The sequence below is a fragment of the Muntiacus reevesi genome, chromosome 9 (genome assembly GCF_963930625.1).
Source record: "Muntiacus reevesi chromosome 9, mMunRee1.1, whole genome shotgun sequence".
Classification (NCBI taxonomy): Eukaryota; Metazoa; Chordata; class Mammalia; order Artiodactyla; family Cervidae; genus Muntiacus; species Muntiacus reevesi.
Genome location: NC_089257.1, coordinates 40,645,761 through 40,663,891, shown reverse-complemented (window position 1 = coordinate 40,663,891; position 18,131 = coordinate 40,645,761). Strand labels below are relative to the sequence as shown.

Genomic DNA, 18,131 nt, shown 5'->3' with positions numbered 1-18,131 from the left:
AGAGAGCCTAAGTGTAAGACTGCTTAAAATCATTTCACATTGAACCGAGCTCCAGAGTTGTCCTGTAACCATAAACAAGAAGTTCCCAGGTGATCCAAGTAGTCTTCAGTAGAACAATTAGGCTCACAAATCATGTGAACAGCTGTGAGCCATCAACCTTTAGTTCCTCTGGGACAAAAGTCCTAAAACAAGGCCGAAGTAATACTGCTAGTGAAGCCAGGATATATGAAACTCTCCACTAGGATTTAATGTCGTGTCCAGACACCAGATTCTGAAAAGTAGTAACTTCTGACTTAGGGCTGAGCTCAACATGTTAGGTTGAGCAGCAACTCCTATACCCATAGGATTACTGAAACACCTGAGTCACTTTGGGGCTTATTATATTCTTTGCAGCCAAAGATGGAGAAGCTGCATACAGCCAGCAAAAACAAGACCAGGAGCTGACTGTGGTTCAGATCATGAACTCCTTATTGCCAAATTCAGACTTAAACTGAAGAAAGTAGGGAAAACCACTAGACCATTCAGGTATGATGTAAATCAAATCCCTTATGACTATACAGTGGAAGTCAGAAATAAATTTTAGGGACTAGATCTGATAGACAGAGAGCCTGATGAACTATGGACAGAGGTTTGTGACATTGTGTAGGAGACAGGGATCAAGACCATCCCCATGGAAAAGAAATGCAAAAAGGCAAAATGGTTGTCTGAGGAGGCTTTACAAATAGCTGTGAAAAGAAGAGAAGCAAAAAGCAAAGGAGAAAAGGAAAGATATTCCCATTTGAATGCAGAGTTCCAAAGAATAGCAAGGAGAGATAAGAAAGCCTTCCTCAGCGATCAATGCAAAGAAATAGAGGAAAGCAACAGAATGGGAAAGACTAGAGATCTCTTCAAGAAAATTAGAGATACCAAGGGAACATTTCATGCAAAGATGGGTTCAATAAAGGACAGAAATGGTGTGGACCTAACAGAAGCAGAAGATATTAAGACGACATGGAAAGAATACACAGAAGAACTGTACAAAAAAGATCTTCACGACCCAGATAATCACAATGGTGTGAGCACTCACCTAGAGCCAGACATCCTGGAACGTGAAGTCAAGTGGGCCTTAGAAAGCATCACTACAAAAGCTAGTGGAGGTGATGGAATTCCAGTTGAGCTATTTCAAATCCTGAAAGATGATGCTGTGAAAGTGCTACACTCAATATGCCAGCAAATCTGGAAACTCCGCAGTGGTCACAGGACTGGAAAAGATCAATTTTCATTCCAATACCAAATAAAGGCAATCCCAAAGAATGCTCAAACTACTGTACAATTGCACTCATCTCACACGCTAGTAAAGTAATGTTCAAGATTCTCCAAGCCAGGCTTCAGCAATACTTGAACCGTGAACTTCCAGGATGTTCAAGCTGGTTTTAGAAAAGGCAGAGGAACCAGAGGTCAAATTACCAACATCTGCTGGATCATCAAAAAAGCAAGCGAGTTCCAGAAAAACATCTGTTTCTGCTTTATTGACTATGCCAAAGCCTTTGATTGTGTGGATCACAATAAACTGTGGAAAATTCTGATAGAGATGGGCATACCAGACGATCTGACCTGCCTTTTGAGAAACCTATATTCAGGTCAGGAAGCAACAGTTAGAACTGGACATGGAATAGCAGACTGGTTCCAAATAAGAAAAGGAGGACATCAAGGCTGTATTTGTCACCCTGCTTATTTAAATTATATGCAGAGTACATCATGAAAAATGCTGGGCTAGATGAAGCACAAGCTGGAATCAAGATTGCTGGGAGAAATATCAATCAATCTCAGATATGCAGATGACACCACCCTTATCGCAGAGAGTGAAGAGGAACTAAAAAGCCTCTTGATGAAAGTGAAAGGAGAGTGAAAAAGTTGGCTCAAAGTTCAACATTCAGAAAACTAAGATCATGACATCTGGTCCCATCACTTCATGGGAAATAGATGGGAAACAGTGGAAACAATGTCAGACTTGATTTTTGGGGGCTCCAAAATCACTGCAGATGGTGATTACAGCCATGAAATTAAAAGATGCTTACTCCTTGGAAGGAAAATCATGACCAACCTAGACAGCATATTAAAAAGCAGAGACATTACTTTGCCAAAAAGTTCCATCTAGTCAAGGCTATGGTTTTTCCATTGGTCAGGTATGGATGTGAGAGTTGGACTGTGAAGAAAACTGAGCACCAAAGAATTGATGCTTTTGAACCGTGGCATTGGAGAAGACTCTTGAGGGTCCCTTGGACTGCAAGGAGATCCAACCAGTCCATCCTAAAGCATATCAGTCCTGGGTGTTCATTGGAAGGACTGATGCTGAAGCTGAAACTCCAATACTTTGGCCACCTCATGCAAACAGTTGACTCGTTGGAAAAGAACCTGATGCTGGGAGGGATTGGGGGGCAGGAGGAGAAGGGGATGACGGAAGATGAGATAACTGGATGGCATCACTGACTCGATGGACATGTGTTTGAGTAAACTCCAGGCATTTGTGATGGACAGGGAGGCCTGGCGTGCTGCAATTCATGGGGTCGCAAAGAGTTGGACACAACTGAGCGACTGAACTGAGTGGTAAAGAATATGCCTGCTAACTCGGGGAATGTAAGAGACACAGGCTTCATCCCTGGGTCAGGAAGATCCCCTGGAAGAGGGCATGGCAACACATTCCAGTACTCTTGCCTGGAGAACCCCATGGACAGAGGAGCCTGGTGAGCTGCAGTCCACAGGGTCGCCGCACAGAGTCAGACATGACTGAAGTGACTTAGCATGCATACACGTCATTATTGCAAGGAGCACTTCTCCTGAGTCGAGCAGTTCTCGTTAGTTGTCCCTGCTTTCATCTTCCCTGGTGCAAACTCCCTTCCTCATCCTTTTATCCAGGCTGTGACCAGTTACCCCCACTCCAATATGATAGCTGCCGTTTTTACATCAATTGGCATTGTTATTGGGTTTTTTACCTACCCTGTGACATCCTTAAGAATTCTGAAAGGGACAATAGGAAACAGCATTCTAAGATTCTCTTTCATGTTGTGATGGACCAAGGGAGGGATTAAGGGTCTTCATTTTTGTACACAAATGAAAAGAATCACTCTAGAGGAAGCCAGTCACAGGTGGGCTCTTTAATCCTCCTGCACTGCCTTGTTCATAAGCAATGAACAGCATCTATGAGATTCTGAATGAAGCACATAGCTTAGCCCTTAGTCAGAAATTACTACTCATGCACTAAGGAAAACTTAAATTTAAGCAAAAGACAAATTGAAATAGCAGGGCTCTCTGGTCTTCCCCCTCCTCCGCATGTTATCTGCCTGCCTTTTGACTGCGGAAAAACTTTAACCAAAGAATAAATTTTAATCAGAGTGAGAAAACTAAGAAACAAAGGAAAACAGTCAAAGAAAACCCAATAATAGCTTAGTCACTAAGCAAAGTTAAGAACCTCTAGTTCCTCCTCGAGGACTATATATAATATTCCAAGTCATGTCCTGTGAGCTGTCTTATAGACACTGAAAAACCCACCAGGTAGAACTTAACTACATGACCCAACTGTGGTCATGACAAAAGCTGCCACAATTCAGAGAACTGGCCTCAAGGACATGGGGACAAACCAACCCTGGAACTGAAGATTAATTGTACTTAAAATCAGGACGATGCTGGTCAGAACACATGACCAATTTCGAGATGACTGTCAGAGCTGACTCTGCTGTTTCTACATGTAGCTCCCTCCCTCGGTCTATGAAAGCTATTTCCCCCTGACTGTAGAGGAGGGTGTCAGTCTTTGGACAGCAGTCCCCCTGACCCCAGTTGCTAGCATCCAAAATAAAGCAAACTGTCCTTTCCACCAATCTGGCCTCTTCATTGACTTATTAGTGGCGAGCAGCTGGACCCAACTTTCTATTACAATGTTGAGTGCTTTAGGAAGTGCACTTTGATATCAAAAGGTTGTCAATTAATTTCAGGCACTGGAATGAGTTTTAGGTTGTTGGATTAACAATCTGAGTTGTTCAAACTTTTTGATACGCAGGTCCCTTTCTCCATCTGTTCCCTGAAGTTTGGCCTATCCTCATCTCGGAGCCCACTCTCTTAGAAAGTCTGTTAGGCATTTAATAGCTATTGTCTAACAACTTTGTTATTAGAACATAGCTCGTAGCTAGTGTCTTTGCCCATTTTGATGACAAAGAGTTTAATATATTTCATGGATGGTATGAAAATAGCTTTCTGCTCAGACTAAGCTTCTATCCCCAGTGTGCTGCTCATTTGTGCCAAGACTTTGGGATGTTAGGATAGCCAATGGGAATTTGCTGAATGACTTAGGGAACTCAAAGCAGGGCTTTGTAACAACCTAGAGGGGTGGGATGGAGGCTCAGGAGGGAAGGCATATACCTATGGTTAATTCATGCTGATGTTTGGCAGAAACCAACACAATACCTAAGGCTAATTCATGTTGATGTTTGGCAGAAATCAATACTGTAAAGCAATTACCTTTTAATAAAGAGATTTTAGGATGTTAAGAGGTATATGGAGACATCTGGCAATTGGAAGTATTTTTCTAAGTTTTTCTATAATGCAATACCTCCCACATGGAGAAGTCATAAGTGGGCCTAGTAAAATCACAAGGGTAAACGAAAAAATATTTCAAGACTGGGCCCTGAGCATCTTTCATGGACTCCTTTCTGGGTATGAAATTCATGTTGTTCATGTCAAGTTTAAACTAATGAACTAATAACCAGCTGGCCCCCTTTCCTAATGATCAAGCCCAAAGATTCCCACATAGGGGAAACTCTAAAATGAGTTAAGACTCTGGGAGAGATTGGGCTGGAAAAGAGCTGGTAAGTATATGAAGCAGTGGCTCTGGCCTGAGAGAAGACATCCAAACACTGCAATGGGAATGATACAATAGAAAATAAATGTGGAGTTTGGGTCTTGTTCCTCCCCCACATTGCTTTGCAACAAGCAGTGTCTACTTAACATTTGTGCTGACTCAGGTATACTCAAGTCATGATAACCGAGCAGCTCTGTGCTCATGAGAAACCATGAGGAACAGGTAAGATACAGCTACACGCAGTTCATGTCCATAACGCCTCTTACATTCTCAGAACTGACATATTATGCAAAGACATTTCTACTCCCCAAGTCTGCTTATCCCTCATGGACATAGGTTTTTTTATTTTGTTTGCCAGTGAGGGAGAAGATTTACTATCTGTATTTGGTGCTACAGGCTCTTCATCCAAGGTATTCCTACATTCTTTGATACAGAGGATTGTACTGTACATGCTCTTTGTCCTATAGTAGTTACATCTCCAGGAGATGTTAACACAGGACAGAACAAAATTGAGAAACTAAAAAAAATTAAAAAGACCCCAGTGAATGAGACTATCAGAAGGGGAATTACTAGAACAGATGGATTGCTACCAGCAGTGGTCATGTATTTGGATTAGTATGCTCGTAAGACGCAATAGGCTTTAACTTGGCATAAAGTTGGCTTAGCTTTGTAGAAGTAAACAGGACAGGAAATAGAACAGTCCTCCATCTTCAGTCCCATTGGGGAGGTCCTGAACTATACAGCCTCTTGGACCCCTCATCCCTGTAGACATGACGAGGAGAGGGGATGAGGCTAACATGAGTTATACTCCACATTACAGAAGCTCCTGTGTTGATATCCTATTGGGGTCCTGCCTTTTCAATTATATATGTCCAGGACCAGTGCCCCAGGCCCCTGGATTCAGGTACAGTCTCACAGACAAGAGGGTGCTATCAAAAGTTAACATGATTTCATTGGCTTGATGAGAACAATGTGCATTTTTAATTTAACCCAGATTTTTTAAATAGCTAGCCTTGAAATCCACTTAAAATTTGACTTGAGGATCCTTAACTGTGGGATTTCATGGCTAATTCATATTTCTTAAATTAATAGCTCAAAAACTATTTTAGAGAAAGTTTTAAAATGAGAACAGATGAATTGACCTTACCCAAACTGAGAGCTGACTTTTTCTCTGATTTATTGGAACGTGATCTCTAAGATTTTGGAATGTCATGGCTGATAAGAGTCTCTGTTTATCTGGGGGCTTTGGGCCACAAAAAATAGTCCAGCAGTGTGGTGGTTACATGGTATTCACTTGACATCTGGAAGAGCTGGAGAGAAGTTAGCCATGTGAACAGAAAACCAGGTCTGAGATGCTCAAGTCCCAGTCAAGTCTCTGGACACAAGATGAGCATCCCTGGAAGAAGATATTCCATGAATGGTCTCACACTGTTGCCAGGTGACAGGTGCCGCCTCTGACTCCACTGGGAGAAGATAACTGGAAGCTTTGTGCATTGCATCTTTCAGCATTTCTGCCCATGCTGATTTTACTATGCATTCTTTCACTGTAATACAGTATGGCCATGAGTATAAGAGCTATTAGTGAGTTCAGAGTCCTTCAAAGAATTACCTAATTTGAGGGTGCTATTAAGGGATCTCTTCAAGAGACATGTGCACCCCAATGTTCATCGCAGCACTATTTATAATAGCCAGGACATGGAAGTAACCTAGATGCCCATCAGCAGACGAATGGATAAGGAAGCTGTGGTACATATACACCATGGAATATTACTCAGCCATTAAAAAGAATTCATTTGAATCAGTTCTAATGAGATGGATGAAACTGGAGCCCATTACACAGAGTGAAGTAAGCCAGAAAGATAAAGATCATTACAGCATACTAACACATATATATGGAATTTAGAAAGATAGTAATGATAACCCTATATGCAAAACAGAAAAAGAGACACAGATGTACAGAACAGACTTTTGGACTCTGTGGGAGAAGGCGAGGGTGGGATGTTTTGAGAGAACAGCAGGTATATTATCTAGGGTGAAACAGATTACCAGCCCAGGTGGGATGCATGAGACAAGTGCTCGGGCCTGGTGCACTGGGAGGACCCGGAGGAATCGGGTGGAGAGGGAGGTGGGAGGGGGGATCGGGATGGGGAATACATGTAACTCCATGGCTGATTCATGTCAATCTATGACAAAACCCACTACAATGTTGTGAAGTAATTAGCCTCCAACTAATAAAAATAATTGAAAAAAAAAGAGATCTCTTCAGAGAAAGGGTGGTTTTGTGGACCCCAAACTCTAGTTAGGATCAGAAGTAGAGTGGTCTTTGGACTTCTCTTCACCTTCACAGAAATTCAGTTCCTTCTATCAGAGATGTTTTCTGTTTAAGTTCCAAGTTAGCACTTTAGTTTAACTTAACCCAATATCCAGGTTCTTTCATTGGGAAATATTGATTTGAGTGATTTCCTTTAACTTTTCATGAGGTCATAGACACCTCACAGTAAGAATGTAAAGTCTTACATTTAGTTTTGTGTCTCAAAACTAAAACAGAGCTACCCTCTCAAGTTTATGCTCTGATGCACATTTTTATTGTGGTGCTTTAGGTACTTGTTTTTCTTTAAGTTAGCTTTCAGTTAGGAAAATCCAGTGCAAAAACTTTGGAATAGCTTTCCTTTGCTTTCAGTTAGGAAAATCAAGTCCACTGACATAAATGCACTAAGAAGGAAATGTATCTCTTCATTTCTTCCAATTGGTATTAGTGGTGTTGAGCCTATACACTTTCACTTTCCCTAAGCAAGATGCTGAGTGGAAAAATTTGACTCTAATTGGTGTCATTTTCTACCATGTGCTCTATACCCAAAGGAAGCAGGGTTGCGGTATAAAAAAAAGTGGAGATGTCTAATTTGGTGGGGCTTGAGGTTCAGATAAAGACATTTGCTATTGACATTACTTTGAAAGCATAAAGATATAATGTGATCTATTTCACTTTTAAAAATAATCATGGCTCAGGTGTTATATGCTTTAAAAGTTAGACCTTAACACCTCCCACATGTTTAAGTCTAGAAAACCTCGACATCTGGTGGTCATCATGCTTCATGTCATGTTAAGCACCGATCACAAGAAAATTGAGGTTTTCATTTCCTACAGAGAAGTGCTAATTGTTTCTTAAAAAGCAAATTTTTCATCATCACATCATTGAAACCACATGATATCCAGCGTTACACTATTCTAAGTCACCTAGCAAATTGCTTTCTTTAGAAGTCTAAACATTGACATTTCAGCCATCTGATCTATTTGTCCTGAAATTAAATTAGGCTTACTAACAAGGGGACAATCTTTCTCTTTAATGGAGGTTAGAAACTGATCAAGACTAGGGATAGAAAGTTAAGAATATAGTCAGAGAGGAAAAAAGAAAGGAGTCAGTTCCGATCAAGGACTTGGCAGAAGACTGTCTTTGTTCTCTTCATAGGTAAACAAGAGTATATGTGCAGGACAGTAGGTGAAGTTGTGGTCAGCAAGTGGTTAGCAGAAATTAAGGAGCCAATAGTCTGAGTCTAAAACACTGTAGTACAGCCAAGTTTGAGGAAGAATGCTGTAGTACATACTTTTCAGAGTGCTTGTCGCTTGGAAAAAAATCTCATCTCCATGGGAAAGCAGCATACAAATTTCCCATGTCCTCCTTATGATGATCCCCAGCTGGAGCAGACTTGAAACCATGAAGCACCAGAAGCCAGTGATGGAGCTGTTCCAAGTTGCATATGACAACATATAATACCTTCAAGTCTTGGATGCCCAGTGTGAAACATCCTGAGGTCTGGCAACAAGTTTGTGTCCTTTTTCTTAGGAAGAAAGTCTTTAGAGATACAATTTCCAGAATATAGTCTTTAAGTTAGCCACTTACTGCTTCTCCCAAAGAGAAGGGGCTCCAGATGAATCAGTTGATAACTAATGGAAATATCCCAGTGTTTAAAAAAAAAAAAAAAAAGTGGAATAGCAAGGAAGATTTCCACTGAGAAACCAGATCCTATAAAGTTTTCCTAAACTTCATGCTATGCCGCTGAAATATACATGTCAGTAGTGAGAATCTTATAGCTTATAAAAATGAACTAATAAAAATAAATGAAAAAAAATGCACTTGTATTACTTCAATGGGGAAGGCAATTCTGCATTAGAAGAGGGTGCAGTTGGATGTGGAAGAGAATAAGTCATTTCCCTGTCACAGAAAAGACTTCAGCTATAGCCTGAATATCCTTTCCCAGGTGGCACTAGTAGTAAAGAGCCTTCCTGCCAAGGCAGTACATCAGGGGCAGGTTTGATCCCTGGGTCAGGAAGATCCCCCTAGAGGCAGCCATAGCAACCCACTCCAGTATTCTTGCCTAGAGAATCCCATTGACAGAGGAGCCTGTTGGGCCACAGCCCGTAGGGTCACAAAGAGTTGGGAAACGACTGAGGCGACAGTATGCATCCTTCATTGGAGCCATTAGAGGAGGCAAGATCCATCTTTCATACTTCTAATATCTAAGCAATGTTTCCCCATTTAGACCCAGAAACAAGGTATGAGATGAAAAATTCACCCAGGAGATTAACCTGAAGGTTTTGTTTTGTTTTAACTAGTCCCTGAAGCAGAGGCTTACTTCCATTTTATAAAACCTGATCAAACTGGCTTAGGTTTACCTGGATAATAGAAAATCATTAATAGGCATGCATCAGTTTATGGTTGGCTAAATATTAATACAATAGCATGGAAGCAAGTTCTTAAGGAATGCTTAAGGAGATTGTCTGAGGAGATTAAGGGAGAGGTACTGAATTTCTGCTTCAGTAATATCATGTATTAATGTTACCAAGTGGACACGAAGTGAGGCCTCATGTCAGAGAAGGACTAAAAAGAGCACTGGGAGAGAAGTGAGGTGAAGGGAGATGGCTGTCTTCTGAAAGCGACATGGGGAGTCCCCACTCCTCTCACCTACGCCTATCCATGGCCCTTCTACCAACAGGTCTCCTGAAATTCCATCTGCCTGTGACCATTCACTATCTCTCTTCAGCTGATATGAGGAGGTGGGAGAGAAGGGGCAGGAGAAGGCAGGGAAGGGAGAAGTTTTTATAGATAAAGGACTTTCTACTACATCAGGAGTAAAGAATCTGACAAAACCCATATTTAGGCCCCTGAGGAACCTTACTGGTCTCCATACCAAAAAAAAGACAAAGTCAATAGATTGTCTAAACTTAATTTTACTACTTTTCTTGACCCATAAAGAATATCATGGAGATTTTATATCCCTTTCCAATCATACATACAAGGGTTGATGTATTTGAGTTAGGATGGTTTTTGAAAAAAAATTTAGACCTTCAAATTATTCATGAAGTCACATATCTAGAATTCTGACTGAATTCAAGGAGCCTAAGAAATTTGAGGTTTAAAGTCTAAGACAGGAGGTTTGCTAGTCTACCATGGTCTAGTATAGTGGACACTGGTCAGCCACCCTGATTTCCTTTAGTGAAGCACTTGAGCCCCAGCTGCTGCTACCAAGCAGCCTTTATTTGTTGGCCTCCCCAGGATTTGTCTCAACCTCAGAAACTTCAATGCCACATGTCTTCCAGAGCAGCCCAATGCTGTGGTTATTGTGACCCAAACTAAGGAGAAAGCTGAAAGGCCAATCTAGAAAGAGTTCTTGGAGTAGCCAAGGCTATGTTGGATCTGTACCATAGTTCAATTTCTCCCTGCCTTCTTTCCTTATATGAGGCATACAGGGCATTTTTTTTTTTTTAATTTGGGTTTGTTTGTTTGTTTGTTCTTTTTTTTTTTTTTTTTTTTTTGGCCATTCAGCAAAGCATGTGGGGGATCTTGGTTCCCTGACCAGGGATCAAACCCATGCCCCCTGCAGTGGAAATGCAGAGTCCTAACCACTGGACCTCCAGGGAGCTCCCAGAGTACTCCTTAAGCACTGCTGCAAAACTAGTATTCAGTACTGTCTAACTCAGTGGCCACTATGTACACATAACTATTGAACACTTGAACTGTAGCTGCTGTGTTGGGGCCACTGGGAGGAAGGAGGGCAAGACAGATTCCATCTTGAAGACTGTCAGCCATCTTAAGGCAGAATGTGAATGAGGCCTGAAACCTGCTCTGGAATGAGGAAACCATCATTAAAGAAAAACCAGGTATCCTTGAAAACCCCCTCCTCACAGATGGAAAACAAGGATCGGAAGTAAAGGGCAGGTTGTCTCAGATTAACGACAGTGCCTGTACCTGCATGTTGTAATTGTTAGTTTGACAACATGCAGATGCAGGAAGAATTAAGTAAATTACTAATGTGTAACCAGTCAGAGCCGGCGTATAAAACCTAGTCCTCAGAAATTGGGGTCCTTGTTGAGAACCGATTCCCCTTGGACCCACTGGCATAATAAACTGTACTCCACTGTCTTGAGTGTCCTCCAAGGTATATTTTGTGACTATGGATTCCACAACAGCTGGAGGCCTTGTTAACTCACATGCATTCCAGAACATGAGAAATATTAAGAAAATGCCGGGGTTGATTCACGGATAGGTATACTTAAGAGCATAAGCCAAATATGAATGTCTGCTGAACAACCCCACTCAAAGTATCCTTGGGTAGCAGAGGAGAGGGGGTAGTCCTCCTAACGGGCATAGCTTTGCCAGTGCACCTGGTTATCCATTGTGTGTGGAGGAGGGCGGGCGGGGGAGAATCTCCACTTTGAAGGTTAAATACATACATCTGATGAATAGTGGCAAGACTTGACTGCTGGTCAGAGGCCTGGAAGAGAAAAACTGAAGATGATATGGAGTAGAGGCATGCAGATGGGAGTAGAGCAAGTTATCTTCATAGAGCACACGAACACCCAAGAACACTGGTCAAGTAGACACTGTATGAAGATACTACAATATTTAGCAATTTGGAAATAAGCACTTCATGTCATATACCATTAGAGATCAAAAGAACAATGTGCCCAGAGGGTTAAGATGACTACCAGCTACCAAATTAGACTTAAGGTTATATTAAAGTCCATGACATTACTGTTGTATCTATGAAGTTTGAGACACTGAGAAGTCAATAGAATACATACCTAGAAACCATAGGGGTGATAAATTCCCCATAGATATAAAAGATAAAAAGCACAGCCAACTATACAGCTATCTGCAAACACAAACCTGTTTTTGTTAACAAGAAAGCATGACCAAATCTGCCCAGGTACATTGTTCTGATAGGTAGTTCTTAGATTCAGGAAATATAGATTCCATTGGAAATTGTTCAGGATAGCAAGGTCTTCAAAGGGTTAGAAAAAAATAAAACCAAATGAAACAGTAGAGCTCTAGGAAAAAGCACTAGATTTAGAAGATGAGTGACATGGAAATCCAATTCACCAGACTATCTTGGCTTCTTTAGTTTCTGCTCATCTTCATAGGTTTTTTGAGGTTCTTTGAGGCTCTTAGGACATTTAAATACAGTCTTAAGACACAGGTCCAGATGCATTAAGGATATACCTGCTGGAGTTCATCTCCGTTTTTGACTCAGCTTTAGAGAAGGACAACGAGATTGACATGGTAAGCCCTACTGTGCCACATGAGAATGCCACTATTCCAACTGCTGGAGAAATGGACAATATTCACTTAATACCTTCTTGACAGTGATAGACATCTTGAGAGCAAGGAATTTTGTTAGAAATGCTATTGTCTTAATTCTATTATCCCAAAGTTCTTAGGCCCAGGTAGAGTAGACACGAAGATTTGTGCACTGGAGCTGCAATAAACATGTATTCTGAAGCTTCAAGATAATGTTTCAAGGTATATTTTGTCATTTTGAATTTGGTACACTTAGTAAGCCCTCCATTCCTTGTCTTACTACTTTATTCTTGGCCTCCTTGCCTGAGCAGACAAGGAGAGACTAGTCTCTCAGTTCCCAGCTCAGTCACTGTACTGGGTCATCTCTATATTCCAGTATAGTGCCTGGTCTCTTCTGTTCAGTCACTGATCTCTCTGGGGCCTCTAAGTATCTTCTACATCTTGAGTTACCAGATTCTATGCCCTCAGATCTACCACGTGATGGTTAGTTGTATACGAAAACTTGACTGAACAAGTGTCCAGTCACCCCATGGCTCAGACATTGAAATTCTGTCTGTGGGTGTATGTGGATGAGAGCAACAGTTGAATGGCAGACACCTTCCCTAGGGCTGGTGAACCCCATCCAATCTGCTGGAGGCCTGAGCAGAACAAAGTCTGAGTAGGAAGGAACTCCTCCTGTCTGACCACCTTGAGCCAGGACGCCAGTCTTGCCCTACCTCTGGACTAACTGAAACGTGGCCTCTTCTTGGGTCTCATTCCTCCAGGCTTTCAGACCAGAGTTTACACTATAGGCTCTCTGGTTTGCAGGCTTTTGAACTTGGATTGGAACTACACACATCAGCTCTCCTGTGCCTTTAGTTTGACAGTTACAGGTTAAGAATTCTCAGCCTCCATAATTGTACAAACCAATTCCTTGTAATAGCTTTCAAATTGCATACCCTGGTGGTCCTGCTTCCCTGCAGAACTGAGTGATCCACACTATGACAACTACCTTAATTTGCATGCTCACACGGAGCCCTTTCTGTTCTCTATGTCTGTCCTTGGACTTCTCTCAATCCAGATAAGTCCCTATTCTGAATATCCTATTCTGGTCTTTTAGACTGAGCAACTTTTGATTCACCTTTGCTCTCCTCACTGAGGACCAGTTTTGATGGAGAGGGAACTGAGAGGAGGACTCCCAGTTTTCTGAGTCACAAGTTTAGTTGTTTTCATAAAGGCACAAATACAAACTACCTACCCTTTTTAACATATGCACTATGTATGCTATCCAAATACTGGTTTTTGATTTTTGATCCCTAGAGTTCTCTTTTCACCCTGTGAATTCAGACTTAGGTTAAGGAAATCTTTCACGGAGTTCAGGCACCAATCATAAGATAGTCTTCTTGTTACCCTTACCAAGGGGCTTGTAATTGTCATTATTGCAGAAGCATGTGTCAGATAGGGACACGACCCCTGAAGTAGTCAAGTCTAAGTCTGACAAGATAAAGCCAGCATTTGAGACAGTTTTCTACATGATAGAAAATTCCCATAGCATCTGTGTACAGGTAAAGTGTGGGAAGTGATAAAATTGGTACTGAATGATAAACACTACCTGGAGACAAATGATTTAGCTAATGATAGAAGCATATAACCCTGGGAGACTGTGGGATTTAACAGAAGTTGGGACACACCCCACTGATGCACATGCGATTATGATTCCAGGTTACAGGATAGCACTGACTCATCAATAGTAAAGGTAGGAAATCAGATATCCTCCCCAGAAATCAGAACATGATCACTGAGTACATACAAGTGTTATGACAATTTGGAATATGGCACCAAGATCTAAAGCCATCATTAGTTGCTCACTTCTCAATCCAATATGGTATTCTGATGGACTGAGTCAGTACTAAACCAGCTTCATTAAGAAACACCTCTTTTTCACCTGTAAACTACAGAGCCACAAATTAGAGACAACTATTCAGAAAAACATGGGGAGGAGTATTTGTTGTTCAGTCTCCATTAAACAGATATGGAGAGAGGAGTCAGAAGTGTTTCTTCTAATTCTGGTCCCTTCAGGTCTGCAATTAAGTCCCTTTATGGAAACAGGGAGATTAAGCTGCTTTCTTCACATTGATCAAGCTATAAAAACAAGCACAACAGGATTCCTATGCTACAACACCACGAGCTTTTTGTTTCCATGAAACTGGACTGTTCCACTTTCAGGAACCAAGATGCAAGGTTTTAAAAGGAACCTGGATAAACATGAACGTTGTCTTTGAGGGCAAGGATAGGAGTCTCTTTGAACATTTGGCAGACACTGGTAGGGAAGATGACTGCTTACAAGAGGTATTCTGTCAGAGGGATGGATGTTTACGGCAGTTATTGAACATCCAGGGTTAAGGGCGATTCTTTAAAAATGAGTCATCTGCAGTGGTCAAGCCAGAAACACCTCCCCTTGTCCCTGAGCTGTGTTGAGCACCCCATTTGTCCTGAGGGGGTTTCAGCTGCCCCTGAAGTCTGAGAGTCCAGTTCCTGCTCAGAGGAAAGATGATGAAAGCTCAAGGAGCATCTGGTAAGAAAAAATTTTTGCATACAAAAAGGAAGATCAGGTATTATCAGTGGTAGAGCTTGGAGAGTGAAGATATATGAAGGCCAAGTCCAAGAAGAGACAAAAGTTCTGAAAATTTAAGACAAAAATGGCTGATAAAGAATGTCAGTAGACCTACTAAATCAAATATATAACAATGGAAAAAGCTATTCCCTTAAAACCTTCTGATAAACTAGCTAAGGTGTATCAATCACTAAATTCTGAGGATAAAACTCTGCCATTGTTACCAATTAAAGATGACCCTCAACATCAACGTATGACATTAAACCAAACATTTCACCTTAAAAATAGTAAAAAGAAAACCATAAAAGACAAAGCAAGATGCTAACATACCCAAGAAACCTGTGCTTGGATTTTTTGTGGCCTGGTTGTTCAGTCCAAGATTAATTCTTTTTAAAAACCTCTGTAAGTAAAAGATGAGTTCTGCAACAACCAAGAAACTTCCAACCAGTCTCTAAATTCACAAAACCTCAGCCTGTAGACCCCAGCAGTGTAACAGTGAAAAGTGACAGAACCTCTCACGATGACTACAACTAAAGTTGGGAGCACCACATCTCAGAGCAGGCAACTTGTGCTACCTCCTATTAGAAGTCACCACAGTGGTGCCTGATACACAGTGGGTGCTCAGTGTTGGTCCCCTCCTCTGTCCTATTCTTGTATTCCCCCTCTTGCAGGTTTCCTGAAGTCTTATTTGAGGACCATGCTTTATTTCCCCCTTTCAGTCCCGTTATACTCACTTTAGACACCCAGCTAGATACAGAAACTAAGTCTGTGTAAAATATGTTGATACACACGAACAGAGTTTATTTTGGCTATAATGTGTGAACTAATGGTTGACTTTCAACATTTGCATCTTATCTCACAAAGGTGTATATTCAAATAATTTTCATTTGTCTCAATTCATGTAGCTGTTTAAACTGTGGTACCCTTGGACTGAGCAATCTGTTTCCCAATCCTCTAAAAAGTCTTAGTTTTGCTTCTTTTTAAAATCTCTTTTAATTTACAAGAAGAAAAGTTCTTTTAACTGAACTTTGGTATGTGGTTGAGCTTTGTAACTGTTTTGTCCTCCATGAAAATTTATATTTGCCATATTTTTTCTAATATATTGTTATTTTAAAAGATGCTGTTATTTCATGACGTGTCAATACAAAATGTTTTGGTCTCATTTCTGTTAAACCTTTAAATAAGTGCCAAGTTATTAATTGAAAACACTTTGTGATCAGTTGAATGAAAATAGTATTGCTTCATTTGATGGGTTTCACGTCATCTTTATTCCTGTTACTATTAACACTATTAACACTATTCAGGATAGTCATTCCTTCTTCCTTTTTGATGAATGTGTATCTCTTCTGACTATATCAGCTTGGAAAAGAGCTTGCCTCTGCTCCTACATGTGGCAATCAAGGAGCGGTGAGAATGATGACTCGTGGTTCTCTGTAGCGCTGAGCGAAAATTCCGCCCCCCCACTCCCGCCCTACTTTATCCACCCAGTAAGGAAACCGGATTAATTTTATACAAAAATCAATAAATGGAACAGACACTATGTAAAGTGACATAGAAAAGAATAATCTCCTTCCCTAAAAAAAGACGTCACCACAGTAATACCCAAGACACTGTGAAACAAGGCCTCAAGATGTCTACCAATGTTACAATTTGGAAAGGGCCTTGGGATATAGAATTATCACAAATACAGTTTCATCTGGTATCAAAACAGTTGTTTCTCAGGACATAAAACACTTATCAAGAAGCATAACAGCTGAAATGGTAGCCAGGCCTGCCTTGTTTTCTAATACTAAACTAATAGAAAACTCAAAAAGCATTGACCAGCACAGACATACCGTGGTGAAAAGCATTTTAGTAGATGGATTCAATCCATATTAACTGTGGAGGAGAGAAAAGCTCATCTGAGTGGAAAACTGACAAAGGAAAAGTATGAAAAAGCCTCTGAGTTCAGTAGCCACACAGTCTGAGCCCAAAGCACAAAATGAAAAGTCAGTTGGGTCCTCCTGGACTGCCATAGCAGAAGATGAAAAAAACTCTTTACTGAAAAAGTAAACTAGATATTTTCTAAATGCCTAAACCTAATTAATGAGAGATTTCCAAGAAGTAGTAGTATTGGTTACGCTGAATGACCTAATTAAAAATATCCAGATTGACGTCAAAAAAAAGCTTGTTAAATATTGGATATGCCTCACACATACTATAACCACTCAAGTCCTACTGAAAATATTATCACAATCTGAGAAGGCCATTCTGGCAGGAGCTCAGCCTATTGAAGAGATGCAACATGCAATTGTTGACATTCTGACAATAAAGAGTCAAGTTAGATTTGGATAAAACATTGAGGTTTGTGCAAGCAAGAAACAAATTCAAGAAGCCATCATTGACGATGTAGATGTTGACCTAGGATCAGAAAAACCGGAAATGGAAAATAAGCATCCTAGAAATGTGGTATTTCAAGATTGTGAAAAAGACCAAGATGACAAATATCCAACAAATGATGTTAAAACTCCCAATACAGATATTAGGGCAGAATGCTTAAATGTGTGTCTGCTACTCCATACTTGCAAAGTGTAGAAAAGGATGCAGTTTGATGGGCCAAATTCTGCATTTAAAGAGCTAAAGTTTCTAACACTGGTTAGATGTTCAAGGTCCTCAAGGGACTTCTAAATTGCTAGATATGTTAAATGACCATTGCCCATAACTCTTCAAGAGAGAGCAGAGTTGGGACAAAGTTGATGCTATATCATATGCTGCATTGTACTCAGAGCCTGGCCAGAGAGAAGAGAAGTGAAGCTCTGATAAACACTGGGGTTGTATTTTTCAAGGGGGTTTTGTTGGCTTGTTGTGGCTTCATATATCCTCCTTTAGGTCAAGAGTTGCCAAGTACTTAAGTATTCGCAGTAGTCAATGCTTTTACTAATGTTCACTCTATAGCAGCTGTTGACCTCTGTCCTTTAGAAAGCCAATCCTACCTTATTGATCTTAATGGACTGAGTTTCTAAGGTAAGTTTTGTCAAGGCACTTAGCTTGCATTGTCACCTAATTCTAGTAGCCCATATTGCTATGGTCTCCTCTGTCCCTGGGACCTTGCCGCTAGTTCTTGTCACTATCCAGCAATGCCAGCAGGTCAG

At 40.8% G+C, this 18,131-nt stretch overlaps 2 pseudogenes; both read left to right on the top strand.

The window, feature by feature from the left end:
* The first annotated feature begins 14,651 nt into the window (after positions 1 to 14,651).
* On the top strand, positions 14,652 to 15,607 carry LOC136175773 (cytoskeleton-associated protein 2-like; annotated as a pseudogene).
* A 726-nt stretch (positions 15,608 to 16,333) lies between these two features.
* LOC136175772 (cytoskeleton-associated protein 2 pseudogene) lies at positions 16,334 to 17,591 on the top strand (annotated as a pseudogene).
* Positions 17,592 to 18,131: the final 540 nt, after the last annotated feature.